Source organism: Schistocerca nitens, chromosome 5, assembly GCF_023898315.1.
Source record: "Schistocerca nitens isolate TAMUIC-IGC-003100 chromosome 5, iqSchNite1.1, whole genome shotgun sequence".
NCBI lineage: Eukaryota > Metazoa > Arthropoda > Insecta > Orthoptera > Acrididae > Schistocerca > Schistocerca nitens.
The window spans coordinates 370,055,575-370,075,269 of NC_064618.1; the positions used below are offsets into that span (position 1 = coordinate 370,055,575).

Consider the following 19,695-nt stretch of genomic DNA (forward strand, 5'->3'; position numbering starts at 1 on the left):
CCATTTGTCACATGGCACACATCAAGTCTATAGCCGAGTTCTTCCCAAATGTTGAGAATTGTGTCTTCAGTGATTGTAGCAACAGTTGCTTCAATCTGGTTTCTTAATTCAGGGAGGTCCGCTGGTAGCAGAGGCACGTACATAGGATCCTTGATGAATCCCCAAAGGTAAAAATCGCATGGCGTAAGGTCAGGTGAACGTGGAGGCCATGCAAAGCAAGCCCTGTCATTGGGCCCCTTGGGGCCTGTCCAGCACTTGGGTACAGTAAAGTTCAACCAGTGAGGTGGTGCACCATCTTGCTGGAAAATTAAGTTCTTTGGCTAATCTTCTTCCAACTGAGGGAACAGCGATTGCTCAAGTGTATCAAGGTAAGAAGTGCCAGTTACAGTTGGTTCACCAAAAAAGGAAGGCCCATAAACTTTCCTCCGGGATACGGCACAAAATACAGTCACTTTAGGGGAATTTCGTTGCATTTGTACCACCTCATGAGGGTTTTCTGAGCCCCAGATGAGCACATTGTGAGTGTTAACATGTCCACTAAGGTGAAAGGTCAATTCATCAATGAAGACAACATGATCCAGAAAATCTTCATCGTAATGAAACAACATTTCGTTTGCGAAGTTGGCACGTAATCCATGGTCTGCCGGCTCTAGAGGGTTGGGTTGTTTTGGGGGAAGAGACCAAACTGCAAGGTCATCGGTATCATCGGATTAGGGAAGGACGGGGAAGGAAGTCGGCCGTGCCCTTTCAGAGGAACCATCTCGGCATTTGCCTGGAGCGATTTAGGAAAATCACGGAAAACCTAACTCAGGATGGCCGGACGCGGGATTGAAGCGTCGTCCTCCCGAATGCGAGTCCAGTGTGTGTGCCGGTTCTAGAGCCTGTAATAACTGTAAACGGTAAGAACATAGTTGTACGTGTTTTCTTAAAACTTTCCAAACAGTCGACACGACTAGCCTCCCAGACTGATTTCTTTGGGCTACGAGTGAACGACTCTCTCACTCGCTCAACCGTCTCTTCACTAATTCTTGGTCGTCCTGTGCTCTTCCCTTTACACAGGCAGCTGGTATCTTCAAATTGATGATAGCATCTACGAATGTTATTGTCACTTGGAGGATCACAACGGAACTTCAGTCGGAACGCAAGTTGCTCAGTAAGTACAGATTCGGTCTTTGCAAACTGCAAAACACAAAACGCTTTCTGTTCACTAGTCGCCATCTTCGCTACTCCCGCTGTCTAGCGGACTGCGGTGGAAACATTGCGCGCACACATCACATAGACTTTAGTCATCTATAATATATTCTCCTTCACTATTTATAACAGTCCGCCATATCTTTCGATAACGCAGTTGTAGAAATCACGTGATTTTGAAGCGAAGAACTCGTCGAGTCATTGTCGGAGTGCCTTTTCATCCAGAAATAAAGTTTCTTGATGGCTGTTAGAGAGCGGAAAATGTGACTATCTGAGGGCGCAATCTCAGGTGAATGAAGGTGGGTGTGGAATGGCTTCCCAAACCATCTCCTGTATAGTTCTTTTTGTCAGTATAGCAGAATACAGGCGGGCGTTATCGTGGATAGCATCACTTCACGCAGTCTTCCTGGTCGTTGTTCTTGGATTGCGTTTGCAAGATGTCTCAGTTGTTGACAATAAATAACGGCTGTGTTGGTTACAACTCAGGAAAGAACCTAATGGAAGGCCTTTGGAATGAGTTAGAACGTCGATTTCGCTCCAGAACTTAGCGTCCAACATCGCTACCTTCTCTGGTTTCTACCCTTGAGGAAGAATGGACTGCCATTCCTCCACAGTCATTCAGACGCCTCATTGAAAGTGTTCCCAGCAGATTCCAAGGTGACATAGGCTGAGGATAGACACATCCCTTTAAGTGGTGGTGGTGGTTAGTGTTTAACGTCCCGTCGACAACGAGGTCATTAGAGACGGAGCGCAAGCTCGGGGTAGGGAAAGATTGGGAAGGAAATCGGCCGTGCCCTTTCAAAGGAACCATCTCGGCATTCGCCTGAAACGATTTAGGGAAATCACGGAAAACCTAAATCAGGATGGCCGGAGACGGGATTGAACCGTCGTCCTCCCGAATGCACACATCCCTTTAAGTCCACTAACAGGTGTCCAGATACTTTAGAGCAGACAATGTACTTGATAGACCATGTATATATTAATAACCTTCATTTGCCACATCGTACACATAGTTTCGGCTTGTAAAACCATTTCAAAATGTTTATAAATTTTTGTTTAGTGTAGGCGGCAAAAGTCATGAGTAACGATTTGTAAATAATGAACTGTAGCCCTTCGTGTGAGTTTCTACATCTACATCTATAGTGTGAATTCTGATGTGCATGGCAGAGAATAGTTCGCATTGTACTACTTTTAGGGTTTCTTCCAGTTCTTTCCGCGTGAAGAGTGCAGGAGAAGTGACTGTATGACTACCTCTGTGCACGCCGTAATTAGACTAACCTTGTCCTGATAGACTCTGCGAGAATGATACGAGGGGGCTGTAGTATATTCCTAGATTACCCACTGAATACTGGTAAGAATTCAAATTTCGTATAAATTGTTGACTGGGAAATCCTATGGAATGGGCTCAGACGCCTGTCGGAGAGTGGGTTCTTCCTCCGCTGATACCGGTCCGTTTCCTTGTGGATATGAGAAAGATGTGTTATATTGTAAGTGTAGAGCATAGGTGAGTTAGTGTAATGGATGCGCGTATAGTGTAGTGTTATGCTGGTGTTAAATGATGATGATGACGATGATGATGATGATGATGATGATGATGATGATGAAAGAATGGAGAAGGTGAAATCCGGTACCGACAGATAGCTTACTCCTCTCCAATAGCACAAAGGGTGCCACTGTTCTTACCGTCTCCATCCAACGGACTGATCACCATCAACAGTGTCACATGCTATAGCGTCCCCAGTGCTATATTACGAAAAGACTTAAAAAACAGTATTTATAAAGAAGAGACATTTAAAAATTGAATAATATATTTTTATCATGTAGACGTAAAATAATAATTTCTCTGCGTAGGTTTCGATTGCAAAGGAATAGTTTATAACAAAATGATCTAAAGAGATGACAAGATACGCTCTTTTGTTAACTTTTTTAGTCGACTTCACTTCTTCTCTTGTCTTGGTTGTGTATAGCCGGACATCTTGCGAGTGCTGGCAAATGTAAGCATATTTTTATGAGTTAAGCATATAATATATTCATTTAATATTATTGTGCACTTTTAATTTGTAAGAGGCGATCCCGATTTCATGTCCGCCTTTCTTGAATTAACCTGCATTCAAGTAATTTACAGTTCAACAATCGCAGCGGCCGATGCAGCCAACGACGCCATTACGTGGCGATATTAACTTATGAAAAATTAGCGGAAGCGGAAAACTCGCACGCTATTAACATAATATTAATTTTTCTCCACAGCTGCCCGACGTTGCATAAAATACGTAGCTTTAAGATTCTTATTTTCAGAACCATAGCCGAGAGCCAGAGCCAGGACTCCGACTGCGAGGCAATGGTTAACGGAGGTAAGAAAAAATACTCTCGCGCGTGTGTGGGCCGCAATTGTAATGAATAACTAAAGATCTTTTGCTTTAAAGTGAACTGACTAGCCGAGGAAATTAATATGAAACGTTTATTCCAATGTTCAACTTGTATGCTCATGTTTTAAGATTCAGCGAGTCTAACATTCATTAACGTAACAAATGATTTGAGATTAATATTGTTAAAAAGGAGAACTTCAGGAAAGCATTTAATCGTAAATCAAAATTAAATGAAATATTTTTATTAAGGCCCACCACGTAAATCGACAACAATCAAAATAATAATAATAATAATATATTAAATTACGACGGCCGACGGACGCGAGATTGGCGCCGCAACTTTGGGGCCCGATCAATATGATTCTATTGTGCTGAATGTAATTATGTATGTGTCTAATTGTTGTAAAATATTAATGCTTATATGAATTCCTTTACATGTACAACAACAAAACCACACCCTGAGGAGAGCCGGAGAAGAAAAAGTGCAGAAAAGAAAAGGGATTACGAGAAAGAAAAATAAAGGTAAGGCCTATTGTGCAAGCATCCTGTGTAGCTCTGTGCGGAATATCGAACCCATGTGCACTTGAGATACCTTCGGTGTTTTGTGTATTTATGTGTTTATTTTTGGAGGGGATAATTACTCGTTTTGTGTATTTATATGTTTATTTTTGGAGGGGATAATTATTCGTGTGTGCATCAGTGTTAAAGATTCGTCAGTGGCTTAAAGTGAATTTATTATGGGTAAGATAGGACAAGCTAAAGCATCCGTACCAGACGAGCAAAATTTTGTTAATATGGAAAGTGAGGGTCATTTGCAATACGCAAACGAATCCCAAGCCACCGCCTCTGATAACATAATTTCCGGAGCGGGGGGCGAGGATCTGTGGTCGGTGAATGACGCTCCACAGCAGAATGGGAATAGAATAACAACAACTCCACTGCCTGGGCAGGGGGGCCAATCGAGTGCTAGATTAAGCGGGGCACCAGTATGCTCACCGATTGCAGACCCATTTGCAGAATTTCTGCGCAGGTTAGAAGAAAGAGATAGGGAAAAAGAACAGAGGGAAAAACAAAGAGACGAAAAACTGGCTCAGATGCTACATGAGCAGGAGAAAAAATTAACGCAAAAGCTCATTGAGCAAGAGCAGCGCAGTGAAGCGAAGCTAGATAGTATCCAAAGCGAACTTCCCGAGATGCGGGATGCTTGCAAAGAAATACCCGATCTTGTGCAAAGCTTAGCCGGCGAGATGCAAAAATTACAGATATCGCAGGCTTGGCTTGAAGACAATGTCCAGACTTTAACCACCCGAATGGATAATGTGGAGATAGATGCACGGAAAAGTACTGATACATATTTGGAAGTGCAAGCTCAAAAAGTAGAAAAAGAATTAAATGAATGGCTAGAAGTAAAGGATCGCGATATATCTGCAAAGATTGAAAGCGACGTAAAAACAGCTGTAGAACAAGCGACTGCGGCCGCGAGTGTAAATATTGACGCTAGCGCTGCCGCACTACGTGCCGAATTAACACAGATCAAATCCCGTGTGACAGTGGAGTTGCCAACTTGGCAACAGGAGGTCGCGCGGAGACTGTCTGTGTTGGAAAGCAATGTAAACAGTGGCGGACAGATAATGAATCCGACTCCGCGTACTGATTACTATAATAACGCTGATGGCAGGCAGGATGCGAGTGCGCAACCGCAACCTAACGCGAATTATGAGCACGAACAACATGCGATATCGTGCAGCGCACATCACGAAGTAATGAGTGTCACAGAATGTAGCAATCAGATGTGCAAAAAAGAGGACAATGTAATAAAACACAGGACATTCCAACCCTTCAATAGCGAAAAACGAAATGTCCACCCTGTGGTATTTATTAAGAGCTTCAGGAATGTGTTTCCCAGGGCATGGACGGAAAGACAAAGAATACAGTTCGTGGTCTCCTTTATTCAAGGTGACGTGGCACTGTGGGCCACCGACGTGTCCGAAAAATGTCTAACGATGCAACTGTTTGAAGGTGCATTCTTGCAAAAATTCTGGTCCGATAGCGTCCAAGAAAGACTACGAAAGGAGTTGTACAGTCCAGAAATGTACAATCGTAAGATGGGAACGTTACGCAAATATTTCGAAAAGTATATAAACAAAACCAGGTACTGGGACGAGCCAATGTCCGATCGTGACATAATCAGATTAATAAAAATGAAGTTGCCCAGTGAAATTAAAAGATATTTCATCAATGTGCCAGAATACGATATAGAATAATTCATGGAAATAGTGGATTCTGTTGACTTATTGATCGAAGATTTGAAAACCGAAAACAAGTGGAACCATGCAGGCTGTAATCAACAAAAAGCCGACTACAATAGCAGCCACAGTAACGGTAGTAACTTAGTACCAAATGGTAACGGGAATAGGCAAGAGCACCGGCAACAGAATCGAGGCACAAACAATGGCAATGGTTATAACGGCAACGGTTATAATCGTCAAAATCGAAAGAGACATCATGATGGACGCATGAGTAATGGATATAATGGTAACGGCAATCCGCAATGGCGGAACAACAGAAACCAGTGGCGTGGTTGTAATGAACCGACACCACAGTGGCAACAAAACACAGCGCCACAATGGAACGCCAACCCAGGTCCGTCACAGAACATGTCAGGAAGTTACAACCGACCACCGCGAAACCAGGGCCATACACAGTATCAAAATACGCCATCGGCGAGGCAGGGCGGCCAACCCAACAGTAGCAACAACAACAACCAGAACCACAATGTGAGGTTAGTGGAAGTGACAGACAACTATCAACCCACTAATGCTCATCCGTTAAACTAAAGACATCCACAATACGCTCTCCGTTGTTGGCTGCAGGATGGTGTAGTGAGGGCACATTCACGGATGACAGCCATAAACTTTGTATGCTGAGATACAATGAGTGAATAAAAATAGAAAAGGAACTTGTAGACATACCGCAGAAATGTAACCGAACCGACAAAAGTGTTGTGCAGGAGCCCGCATCTCGTGGTCGTGCGGTAGCGTTCTCGCTACCCACGCCCGGGTTCCGGGTTCGTTTCCCGGCGGGGTCAGGGATTTTCTCTGCTCGTGATGGCTGGGTGTTGTGTGATGTCCTTAGGTTAGTTAGGTTTAAGTAGTTCTAAGTTCTAGGGGACTGAAGACCATAGATGTTAAGTCCCATAGTGCTCAGAGCCATTTGAGCCATTTTTTTGTTGTGCAGGCTATATTGTAAGCAGATATATCCGGAGCACCAATACAGATAATAGTCGATACCGGTGCGTCAACCAATGTCATGAGTGCAAATTTTTACAAGTACTTGAGTCAAAATAATAGAATACCAGTATTGCCAGTGAAGAATTGTCGTGTAACAGGTGCAATAGGTGCACAATCTCATATCATAAAGCACCAGGTGCAAGTCGAGTTTACGGTAGGAAATGAAGCAATGAAAAGCTCGTTCCTAGTAGTTAAAGGATTAGGTGTTGCTTGCATCCTGGGGGTAGAATTTGTACGCCAAAGGGACGCAAAAATCGACCTCTTGTGCGGGGAAGTAAGCCTTATGAATGAGGGTAGACGTGTAATTTTGCCGTTGTTGAGGACACGGGAAGTGCACGGTAAATATTGCCGGAGCTTTCAGTCGAGATTCGAAGGAATACAGGTAATGAATTTATATTCTGACTTAAGTACAAGACAAGCAAGTTATAAAGAGTTTATTACTGAAGACAGAGAGGAAAAAAGGAAATTGATAGCCATGAAAGTCAGGGAGTCAGAACATTTGACTGAAGCACAACAAAACGAATTGACTCAGCTATTTACGGATTATGAGAATGTGTTTTCGCAAAAACCCGGTGTTATCGAGGGCTACACCTATAACATCGAAGTGGTACCTCACGATACTTTCTTTCACGCAAACTACACCATCCCGCGGTCAAAGAAGGAGGCAATTACGAAGGAAACAAGAAAAATACTTACAAAGACTTAAAGAAGTTCGCTCAGTAGAGCAACGTTGACATATATGAGTAGTAGGTTAAGTTCATAGTGTATTTTTTGTGTGTAAATGTTCAGATTTTAGTGTAACATTTAAAGACAATGAGGCACACAAGATTAGTGCGATTTAATTTTGTAGATGTTAAGGAATAACAGTAATTTTAAAGTAATTACACAAAAAAATGAACGTAGGTTTAAGAATATTTTACAAATTTCATGTTTAAAAATGCTTAAAAAATATTTTAAAAAATTCAACAGCATTTAATGATGAAAGAATTTTTCATTAGTGTGTCATGAATATTTTTGAACTGTAGTAGTAATGAAACCTATGAAATTCAATATTATAGAGTATATGTTGTTCCATGTATTTATGTCTATACCGATCTTGAAATATGCTCAATCATAATTTACTAAACAACATGAGTGCAGGGTGTACATCACCCAAGGTACCTCATGTGTTGTGGACAAGGTACAAAGCAAATCAGTAAACGCGACTACCGCTAAGCACTGTTAAAATATATTGTCATCTGCTAAAGCAGAGATTTGCACGAATTTGTAGTGTAAACAAAAGTCACAAATCTAACATTAATCTAGGAACTTGCACGCTAGGCCAAGATTATAAAATGTGTACAATAATGCGAGAGACAAAGTTTTGTAATGTCGAGCCTGGCTCTGGAGGGCAAGTACGCAATGAGTGGGCAGACATGACATGGGGACTTACCTCAGATGAGAAGGAAATACAATTGTATAGTCAAAAAAAAAAATCTGAAGGCAAGTACGACTCTAAGTGGAAAATGAAAAGAGATAATTAGTGCGAGAGACTGGTAAAATCCAGCACGAGCCAAAATCCAGTTCAGACTGAATGAAATACATTAGTGTTTGTGAACTAATCGAAACAGTTACTTTAAGCAGTGTGAAAAACTGTGAAGGTGAAACTGTGATACTGACAGTGAAGTGCTAGTATTGAACGTTCAACAGCGGTAAGAACGCCAAACGCCAATATTACGCACGAAAAACTGTGAATTTGCTTATAAATGTGAACTGTTAACGTGAAGTGAACCCACAGTCAATATTTTTGAGACAGACTGTAGTTTCAGTGAGCACAATAATGCGAGATTGGAATGCGATGCGTCGACTGTTGCAAAACAGCGACCGCAGAAACGGCGAATGTTTGTGCTAAGATCGTACTGGGACACTCACCAGTGCCTGCGAGTGCGGCGAAAACATAAATAATTTTATCAAGACAAAAACTGACGTGTAATGGGAACAGTGGCGCATCAAAACTTCATTCACGGGAGAAGATCCATGTCATGTATTCTGCAGGACAGTGCTGGCTTGACACTCGGAAACTGGCGAAAACTTACAACCGGCGCCGTCGCGAGCTAAACGTCGCGGCGTAGATCATCAACGACACCGCAATCAAATGTTATAATCACCTCATTTCTTTGCATAGTGCAACAAAACATTATTTGTAATGTATGCACATCCTGTACTCCAATGACATCCCAGAAACAATTAAGTGAAAGTGACCAAAGCAGTTAGTCTGTCGCTCCGCCGAGGTTTTCCCAAGTGTTTCCCTACGGCCGCGCCAAATGGGGAGCGAACAGTTGACACCCCTGGGACTTCAAATATTCCGAACTAACTCGTGCTTGTATATCTTTGAACACTGCAAAAGTTGCAACCCTAAAAAGAAGCAGCCAAAATGAAACTAATTATATTCTATGTCATTTTGTACATGACTGTATACGTAACCAATTGTATATTATATTGTTATGTAGATAACTTCATCTGTATTACACTTTGTGTGCAACACACCCCAGTAATTACAACGGTTTAAACATACGATGTGACATATGTAGGCTGTGAAAGAAAAATATGCGTGTGGACACTATGGACATGAAAGAGGAAATATTTATGTCAAAAAGCACGAACATTTTTATGACAAACATTTCGGGGGGCAATATGGCGTCCCCAGTGCTATATTACGAAAAGACTTAAAAACAGTATTTATAAAGAAGAGACATTTAAAAATTGAATAATATATTTTTATCATGTAGCCATAAAATAATAATTTCTCTGTGTAGGTTTCGATTGCAAAGGAATAGTTTATAACAAAATGATCTAAAGAGATGACAAGATACGCTCTTTTGTTAATTTTTTTAGTTGACTTCACTTCTTCTCTTGTCTTGATTCTGTATAGCCGGACATCTTGCGAGTGCTGGCAAATGTAAGCATATTTGTATGAGTTAAGTATATAATATATTCATTTAATATTATTGTGCACTTTCAATTTGTAAGAGGCGATCCCGATTTCATGTCCGCCTTCCTTGAATTAACCTGCATTCAAGTAATTTACAGTTCAACGATCGCAGCGGCCGATGCAGCCAACGACGCCATTACGTGGCGATACTAACTTATGAAAAATTAGCGGAAGCGGAAAACTCGCACGCTATTAACATAATATTAATTTTTCTCCACAGCCGCCCGACGTTGCAGAAAATATGTAGCTTTAAGATTCTTATTTTCAGTACCATAGCCGAGAGCCAGAGCCAGGACTCCGACTACGAGGCAATGGTTAACGGAGGTAAGAAAAAATACTCTCGCGCGTGTGTGGGCCGCAATTGTAATGAATAACTAAAGATCTTTTGCTTTAAAGTGAACTGACTAGCCGAGGAAATTAATATGAAACGTTTATTCCAATGTTCAACTTGTATGCTCATGTTTTAAGATTCAGCGAGTCTAACATTCATTAACGTAACAAATGATTTGAGATTAATATTGTTAAAAAGGAGAACGTCAGGAAAGCATTTAATCGTAAATCAGAATTGAATGAAATATCATTTTTATTAAGGCCCACCACGTAAGTCGGCAACAATCAAAATAATAATAATAATGTATTAAATTACGACGGCCGACGGACGCGAGAATGCACACGCTATATTACACACTGCAGAGAGATCTGGAATGTAATCCAGGACTTTGGCGCAAAACTGGTGATCAAGAGCTTCACGCCATCACCTCTTCTCTCCTTCCAGGCCGAATACTGGCAGTGAAAATTTCAACCATTAGGATTCGAACAGGCTTAGCTCCGAGTCGAGGGCTAGCACACAGGGGCTGTTAGCGGCCTTGGCTACGGAGACAGGTACTAAATATTGGTTCTTGATTCTGCAGGATAGTTTAAGTGCCTACCACTTCAGTTTTTTCGGCATTTCCATTACGTTCTCCCCAATGAGTCAAACAAACCCATGACCATTAGTACTGCCCTTCTCTGTAAACGTTAAATATCCATTATGCGTTCTATTTGATATGGACCTCTCACGAACGAGCAGTATTCTTAGATGGAACGCGCAGTTGCTTTCTAAGCAGTCTCTTTTGACGACTGACTGCACTTTCCCGGTATGCTACCCAACAGCCGGAGTTTGGCACTTGCCACAGTCCGCAATTAGACAATTCTTAAATCGTGTGACAAAACGCTTACTAAAGTCAACGAGAACATTCACGTTTGGTAACATGTGCCGTAAAGCACACATCAGTACGGTACTCCACGCACAGGTAGCAAGTTGATATGATGTCGAGTGCTTTCTCTGCAGCGCAGCGTTTATATGCAGTATCTGTCGACATGAAAAAAAAAAAAAAGAAAACGGTCATTATGCATGACAAAATGAGTGAGCAGATGGGAGGAGAGAGGAAGCTTGTAAATCCTTTGTCAGAAATGCCAAATATGTGTGAATTCCTAAGGGACCAAACTGCTGAGGTCATCGGTCCATGGACTTACACACTACTTAAACTAACTTAAACTAACTTATGCTAAGAACAACACACACACACACACATGCCCGAGGGAGGATTCGAACCTCCGGCGGGAGCGGCCGCGCACTCCGTGACATAGAGCCTCAAACCGCGCGACAAAATTCTTTGAAAATGAAACATCCCCTTTTAATGATTTTACAGGACTGTGCTTATACTGACACACAATATTTTGTTAGCGCAACGCAATCTGACTTTCAAAATTCCCGAGCGAGCGCCACTACTGCCAGCTAAATAAAAGATTCAAACTATGGAAGGCACTAACTACTGATAGGGATAGTTAGCAAATGAAAGATATTAATAGAGAACAAACAATGTATTTACCTTGATATCATTATATATATATATATATATATATATATATATATATATATATATATATATATATATATATATATATATATATATATATATAGCAGTTCATGACAAATTTCAAAACTCCGCCATCTCTCTCCCCACATCCACCACTGCTGGCGGCTCACCTCCAACTGCGCAACGCTACGCGCTGTTCACATCCAGCTGCCGCTGCCCAACACTACAATGGCAGACAACAATGCAAACTAGCCACAGACTGCACACAGCACAGCCAGTGATTTTCATACAGAGGTGGCGTTACCAAAAAAAACCTAAACAGCCTACTTACATAGCCCCCATGCTCCCCACAAAAAATTTTACAAATTGGTTTGGGCAGTGGCCAATACAGATTTGAAAAATTTTTTCATAATTACAATAACAAAGAAATCAAATGCACACACTTATTGATACAATGTTGGTCAAAAGCTAAAATTTTCTCACAGTCCATAAAGACAGTCCTGATCTTTCATCACAATAACATTTCAGTGTTTTTCTCAAAGTCTGAGCAGTAGAAGAAAATGCACACGAAAGTAGTGGATTTCCATGCAGTCTTGAAGAAGTAGTGTTGTCCTTCCAACGGAAAGTCAGTGCTGACTCTTGACATGCTGACAGGTAATGGGCCACAACAGAGCAAACCCACAGCGGAGTCAGTCGAAGTTTTGAAGAGTATTGGTGGGTAGGTCATCACAGAGCAGACCCACTGTAGTCCTGGTAGAGATTACGGTATTGGTGGGCCACCAGAGGCGCAGACCCACTGCAGTCCTTGTAGAAATAATGGTACTGGTGAGTCAGCAAAGACGCAGACCCACTGTAGTCCTTGTAGAGATAATGGTACTGGTAGGCCACCAGAGGTGCAGACCCACTGCAGTCCTTGTAGAAATGACCAGCAGCCATCTGTTGTGACTGTGCAGGTGCACAATCACCATCGAAGATTCTTGCGGAGAATATAGCAAGTCCATAAACCACCACTTGTGCACGCACAGAAAAAATTTTTTTTGAAATGTCCTTAGAACCAGCAATGCTGTTATCCAGTCCCTTGCTGAAATATTAACACACGTGCAAACACTAACAGTCCCTACTTCTCACATATTGTCCATATACTATGACCAACAGAAATGTGTACAGTGAAATGTAACTTACAAGTTACTTAATTTGATGACCTGGTAACAATTACAATTTGATAACATAAAAATACAATTACAAAGGTACAAAATACATCAGTAAAGAACATAACAATACAAATAACATTTGCGGTAATAGGGGCTTTACAAAAGAATAGAAATAGACGTATACGTCAGTGTTACAGGAATTATGACATGAGTACATACATAAAAGATCAGAATAAGTTTCGAAACATCAACTTCACACATGAGCATTAAAATAAAACAAAATAAATAATGTCTAAGCATATTTACAAGGTAAATAACATATTATTAATGCCAATTATATTTGAGGATAACAGTATTCCTCATCATAGTGAATGTAGCTTAGTATTAGAAGAAGAAAAAATTCTATGAAACTACACAGAGACGGGAAGAAAACAAATACACAAGGGTACACAAACACATAGTGGGATAACACAAAAGGAAAGGACAGGGTTTGTTTTACTGCAGTATTTTGCATGGAGATCTCCCTTCGTTCATCATTATTCAGAAAAGTCCAATCTAAGCCTGTTTTCTGTATTCTGTTCACATCCTCTGTCAAAAATAGTTTTTCTCCACTGTACAGTATCCTTTTTTTTTGCCAAACCATTTTCTGATAGCTTCTCAATGCATTTCTTATAAATTCATCATAGTTAGTTTCTTATATAGTCTACCCCCTCTTAAGCTAACTTAAATCTACTGAGCTCAGATATATATACCAAGGGACGAGGCAATGCAGCATCACATAAAACAATTAATATAAACAGCAATGAAAAAAAAACGCAGATTTGCGAAGCAAGCAGCATTAAGAAATTAGCAAAGCAATTGTAATATTACAACTAATCTAAGGCAATGTGCAGCAAACAATAAAAATAAATCATTAGTAAAACTGGCTTAACAGAATAATACAAAGTCAAATTCAATAACACTATGCCTGGCAAACAGCAGCAACTTATACCTAAACATGACATAGCTCAAGCAGAAAAAATATTACACTAAAAATGGCCATGTCTAATACCTATGTCACATCTTAACACTAGAGTGATGCATCACGAGAACTTACACTAGCAGATAAGTTACCAAATCGTAAAGAAATTGTTTATGCAATTCCTGTGAAGGGAAATGTCTTTTTATGCTCCCTCATTTTTTGGAAATATATCACAAAACTATTATTTACTGGATCTGGAGACAGAAAATATTTATATTAGTACATCTATAAAATTTTATTTTAACCAGTGCTGCAGTGCAGCTAGAAACTAGATATTAAACAAAATGAGTAAATAAATACATAAAGCAAGCCATATGGCATTTCTCTCAATTCTCGTAGATAGGCACTTGTCCTAATCAGGTGTGCAGATGTAAGAATGTTTCCAAGCTATTATTAGCGTATCGTATTTACGATGCTTTCTACAAACGAATGTCAATAGCGAGGATAATGGCCTCCCCCCCCTTTTTTTTTCTACCACCTGCGCCACACACTAATGGCTTTTTCTCAAGGCGGCTGGCACACCTGGCCGCTCACAACGCATTACGTGCAGGTGGTCACTTAACTTTCGTACGGAAATATTTACGACACCAGTTTCCGCTACAGTGACAGTCTCATATAAAAATATTTCACAGGTCAAGAATCTGGGTTATAAATCTGTAGAAACAAAATCCTATAAATATAACAGCGTCCAAAAAATTTTCGCCAGCATTGTGATACATTCACGCATATACACACATTTCATAACTCTTAAAGTACGATTCTTAGTTTCCAACAACCTTTTTCACAAACCATAGTCCCTAACTTCTATTCATTATTCATATACATATAAACACGTAATCACATTCCTTATATAGCATCAGCTTATTGATCATAAACATACCGCAACAACATAATACACATAGTCGTCGTAAAAATAACATCATAACACCTCAGTCAACTCTCAAAATCGTCGTAGCTTCCTCCAATAATACCAAAACTTAAAAAAAATTCTCTGCTCATGTCAAAAGTGTCATCTACCTCAAACGTACTTTAAAATCATGCTCCCTTACCAAATATATCATTCAAAGCTCTCATAGTATCACAATGGTTCTGAAAAAATATGAACAGTTCACAAAGTACAAACAACATACAATTTCGTAAGTGTGAAGTTATCCAACTGTGTAATTGCGTAAACATCTGTCACTGACGTAGTAAAAGGAATGTTTATTTCTCTGTCAAATAATCAGATAGCTGTGTAATTTATGTGTTGGAGAAATATGGTACCGATGTGTAAAGTTGTATAAGCAAATACCATATTAGCTAGGGTTCCTTGTGGTTGCCACACACATGGTACACAAAGTAAGCGTGTACCCCCCTGAGGATTAATGTAATTATACCCTCAGGTGTTACAGATTACAGCAATGGAATGAAATGTATCACAGAAAACTTTCTTTGCAATTTAAAAATCTTTAAAAATAAATGTTTTAAGTAGAAAATTAATCACTCAAATACGTGTCCTGTAGCGCTAAACTGTGTGTCATGTCGCAACATAATCTCTGTGGAAGTCTCGTAGTTATCGTCCTCCGAAAGCTAAGTTCTGCAGAAGTCAATGTACTTACCTCATGATAAACAAAAGTGAAATGCTTTGTGTATATATATCGTAGTTATTACGCTTATTGTTGTGATGAAGAAAGTACTGTACTGTAACGTATTGTTGTGCCACGAAAAAGGCTGTCTCATTGTTGCTATACCACAAAAGTTAAATACTAAAACATGTTTCACTTTCCAGAAGAATTCAGAAAAATTGGGCAGATGTAAAACAGATACACTGCAAAAGCAACATTGTAAATTGTCACTCATTAGTAGCGTCGTGATAACATCGTGTAGCTGTCACATAAACTAACCACTGTGTCCTCTGGTATTTCACAGAAAGTACTTTAAATCCAGAATTTTTTTTTTTAAGTAAACCAAAATGTTGCATGAAAATCTCATTAGCGTTGTCGGTATATGTTCTAAGTATGTGAGCCTTACAGTCGTTACGTAATCATGCAACTAACAAGCAAGAATGTACACACACAATAACACTGTGACGTCTGTTCACTATAACAATGCATTCGTAATTTCTGTTTAAAAATGTTCCCTAGGTTCTAGACTGGATATTTAACTTCAAACATTGTTGCATGTTAAAAGTTTCTTAAGTCTGACAAAGCATACTAGAAATGTGAAGTGAAACGTTTTATGGCAAAGACAAAGTTAAAAAGCAGATTATCTTTCAATAAACGGTTTTACATGTGAAATGTGGTGTAAACCTTTACTCTTCATAGTACTCAGACTTTCAACTGAAAAGCAATTGTCATGTTTTATACATCGGTAAAGAATGCTAAAATTTTTCTCAAGGCTAGCGTCTTATGTTATTTTTCTCGGAGCCAGCGGGCGCACGTGGCTGCCTGCTGTGCGAGTCATTGTCTGTCTCTTTGTTGGTGCGCGCCGTTATTGGGATTAGGAGACCTAACTTCTATAAATTCACTCTGACGAGAAGGCCCTGCCCTGTTTGAAGCTCGCCAGTTCTGATGGAATTCAGGTCTGTCGTTACGATCACATCGTCTGTCGTCATGTTGGTAGTTCCTGTAGTTTCTTTCTTGTCCGTCACGTGGTGGATAATTTCTCCCTGAATCGTAACTGTGCGCCGAACTGTTGCGTCGGAAGTTATTCTGCCTCCCTTGATAATAATTGTTTTGGTTCCCATATTGTCTGTTTCTATGGTAATCTCTATCATATTCATTACTACGGAAATGCGATCTTTCTCTGTAACTATTATTCTGCCAACGGTTGTCATACGGGTGATGTCTGTTTTGGTCACGATTTGCGTTGTAAGAATAGCCTTGTCGTGTCCAGTTATTGTTTCTGTCGTCACGGAATTGTGACGTATGTGACCTGTAGTGTTTGTTTTCCTGTTTTCGCATCTGGCGACTGTCTGTGTCAATTTCTAATTCTTGTAGGAGTCCCTGGAAAGCTTCAATGTCGTCTTTGCAACGTCCTGCTAAAATAATATGTCGTAAATGTTCAGGCAATTTGAGTAAGCAAATGCGGATGAGTTCTGAGGGGCTGTATGGGTTTGAAAGATACTGATTCTTGTGCAACATGTCTTCAAAATATTTCACAAGACTGGAAAATTCAGATTGTTCAAAGTGTTTCATCATCATGATGCTATGTTTTACTCGGTCTTGTGTAGCTTGAGACCAATATGCTGAGAGGAAGGCATGGTAAAATTCTACTTCACTGACAATCGTGAATGACCGATCGCATTCTTACAGCTGGTTCATTCTCTAAATAGCCACACATAAATTCTAATCTGTGTTCTAACGACCAGTTGGGAGGAAAACAATGAGAGAATTGATGGAGCCATGCTTGTGGATGAATGTTGTTGCCAGAATTTTTAAACGTTTTGAATTTACGTGTAGTAATGAACAGCTTATAGTCAAAGTCATCATGTCGGCGAGTCGCATATCGGTCATTGTTACGTCGTTTCGGCGGTTCCACTTCAAAATTCGGTGCACCTTGCCAATTTCTTTCATAATTTCCGAAATGCGCTGTGTTATTATTTTGTGGCTGTTCCGTATTTCTATGTCCCTCTTCCTGTACTGGAGCGCGAGTGTCCTCTGAAATATGTAATTTTTGTATTACTTGCGCCAACTGATCTTGTACTTCCCGGATTTCTCTTTTGTATTGCGTATTAATTTGATTCTGATTTTGTTTGAATTTCTTAATTTGTTCATACTCTTCAGTGTCAGTGAAGGCTACAGGTGTTGTGTCATTCAGATCCTCATCTACCTTTGTAGATAAGTTAGTGAACTGATCCGAAAGTTCGGCTACTTTCTCCGATAGTGAACACATTTCCTCAGTGTGTTTTTCTGAACCAAGTTTCAGAGTGTCCATTTGTGTTGAAATCGAATCTACTGTGTCCTTCAAGTTTTCCTGAGTTTTTGCAAGTTGCGTAACTGAATCGGTAGATGCAACTGAGTCAAATTTAGCTTGCAAGGTCTCATGATTTTCATGAACAGTAGTTTGCAGTTCTTTTATGGCTGCTTCGTGATTCTGTAGTGCATTTTCATGACGCGAAAAAATAGGTTGGAAATGCTCACAAATTTGTGTTTTTACGTCACTACAGACTTTTTGACATTTCGATTCAATGTGATGTAACTCAGTAGTTAAATCCTCGCGTGTTTGTTCAAGAGTTTGCTCCAATGAGTCTAACTTTTGAAGATTTTGTTCCATTGCGTCTAACTTTTGAAGATTTTGTCCTATTTGTTTCTGATTTTGTTCAAGTGTTGTGTCTAACTTTTTAAGATTTTGTTCCACTGTGTCTAACTTTTGAAGATTTTGTTCCATTATGTCTAACTTTTGAAGCTTTTGTCCCATTTGTTGCATTAATTGTAATAACAGTGCACTGGTGTCTGAAACATGTTCCTCAGTGCTATTCGGCAGTGAAGTTGCACCGGCAACATTCACATTTTGACAAGCAGAAAATGTGTCTTGACTCATTTGAGAAAACGGTGAGGACCCAAAACCTGAGTCTACAATATTTGCGAAATTGTTTCCTGTCATTTCAGATTCCTGAGGCGAGCTGTTGCCGACCGATCGATCGATAATGCTTCCCTGTTCTCTAATTGTTTCACTGTCTACACCATTGTTTGCCGCCCGCTCCATTTCCCTATGCGCAATTACCAAATTACTACTTTGAACATTAGTTAATTCATTACTCCGCGGCGCTAACACACTGCTTTCGTCTTCACTGTCATTTCTCAATTTAGTTTGGAGCCTAGTATTACGTTTTTCACACGCCATTATTGTCACAGTATTTCACACGACAACACAGAAAAGCACAATTTGAAGAGCAAAAATAAGGAAACACATTAACATAACACTGAAAATAATATCTAGTTAATTGCAGCTGCGAAATACTTGGTGCAAATCTACATGCGTGCCACACCTGTTTTACTGTACAACAATGAAAGACTGCAACTACAAAGGAGATTCTCTCTACAATTACGCGCTAGCAATAAACAAAATCTACACTAATTACACAAACTACACGAAAAAATCAGAAGATTCCAGTGAGGTATCCTAGGCTAAGGGTCGACATATGAAACATCCCCTTTTAATAATTTTACAGGACTGTGCTTATACTGACACACAATATTTTGTTAGCGCAACGCAATCTGACTTTCAAAATTCCCTACAAAAGAATGGCCCTGACTAACATTAAACTATACCTTTCACAAATCACTTACCTCACAAAAATCTTCGCTGCTCAAGCTACTGCAATACAGCGAGCGCCACTACTGCCAGCTAAATAAAAGATTCAAACTATGGAAGGCACTAACTACTGATAGGGATAGTTAGCAAATGAAAGATATTAATAGAGAACAAACAATGTATTTATCTTGATATCATCATATATATATATATATATATATATATATATTCCTGGAAATGGAAAAAAGAACACATTGACACCGGTGTGTCAGACCCACCATACTTGCTCCGGACACTGCGAGAGGGCTGTACAAGCAATGATCACACGCACGGCACAGCGGACACACCAGGAACCGCGGTGTTGGCCGTCGAATGGCGCTAGCTGCGCAGCATTTGTGCACCGCCGCCGTCAGTGTCAGCCAGTTTGCCGTGGCATACGGAGCTCCATCGCAGTCTTTAACACTGGTAGCATGCCGCGACAGCGTGGACGTGAACCGTATGTGCAGTTGACGGACTTTGAGCGAGGGCGTATAGTGGGCATGCGGGAGGCCGGGTGGACGTACCGCCGAATTGCTCAACACGTGGGGCGTGAGGTCTCCACAGTACATCGA

General features: G+C 40.2%; 1 protein-coding gene across 1 annotated transcript in view; it reads right to left on the reverse strand.

Moving 5' to 3' along the window:
- The window catches only part of LOC126260460 (uncharacterized), a 75,736-nt gene that overhangs the window by 12,682 nt on the left and 43,359 nt on the right, over positions 1-19,695 (reverse strand). The window lies entirely within an intron of this gene.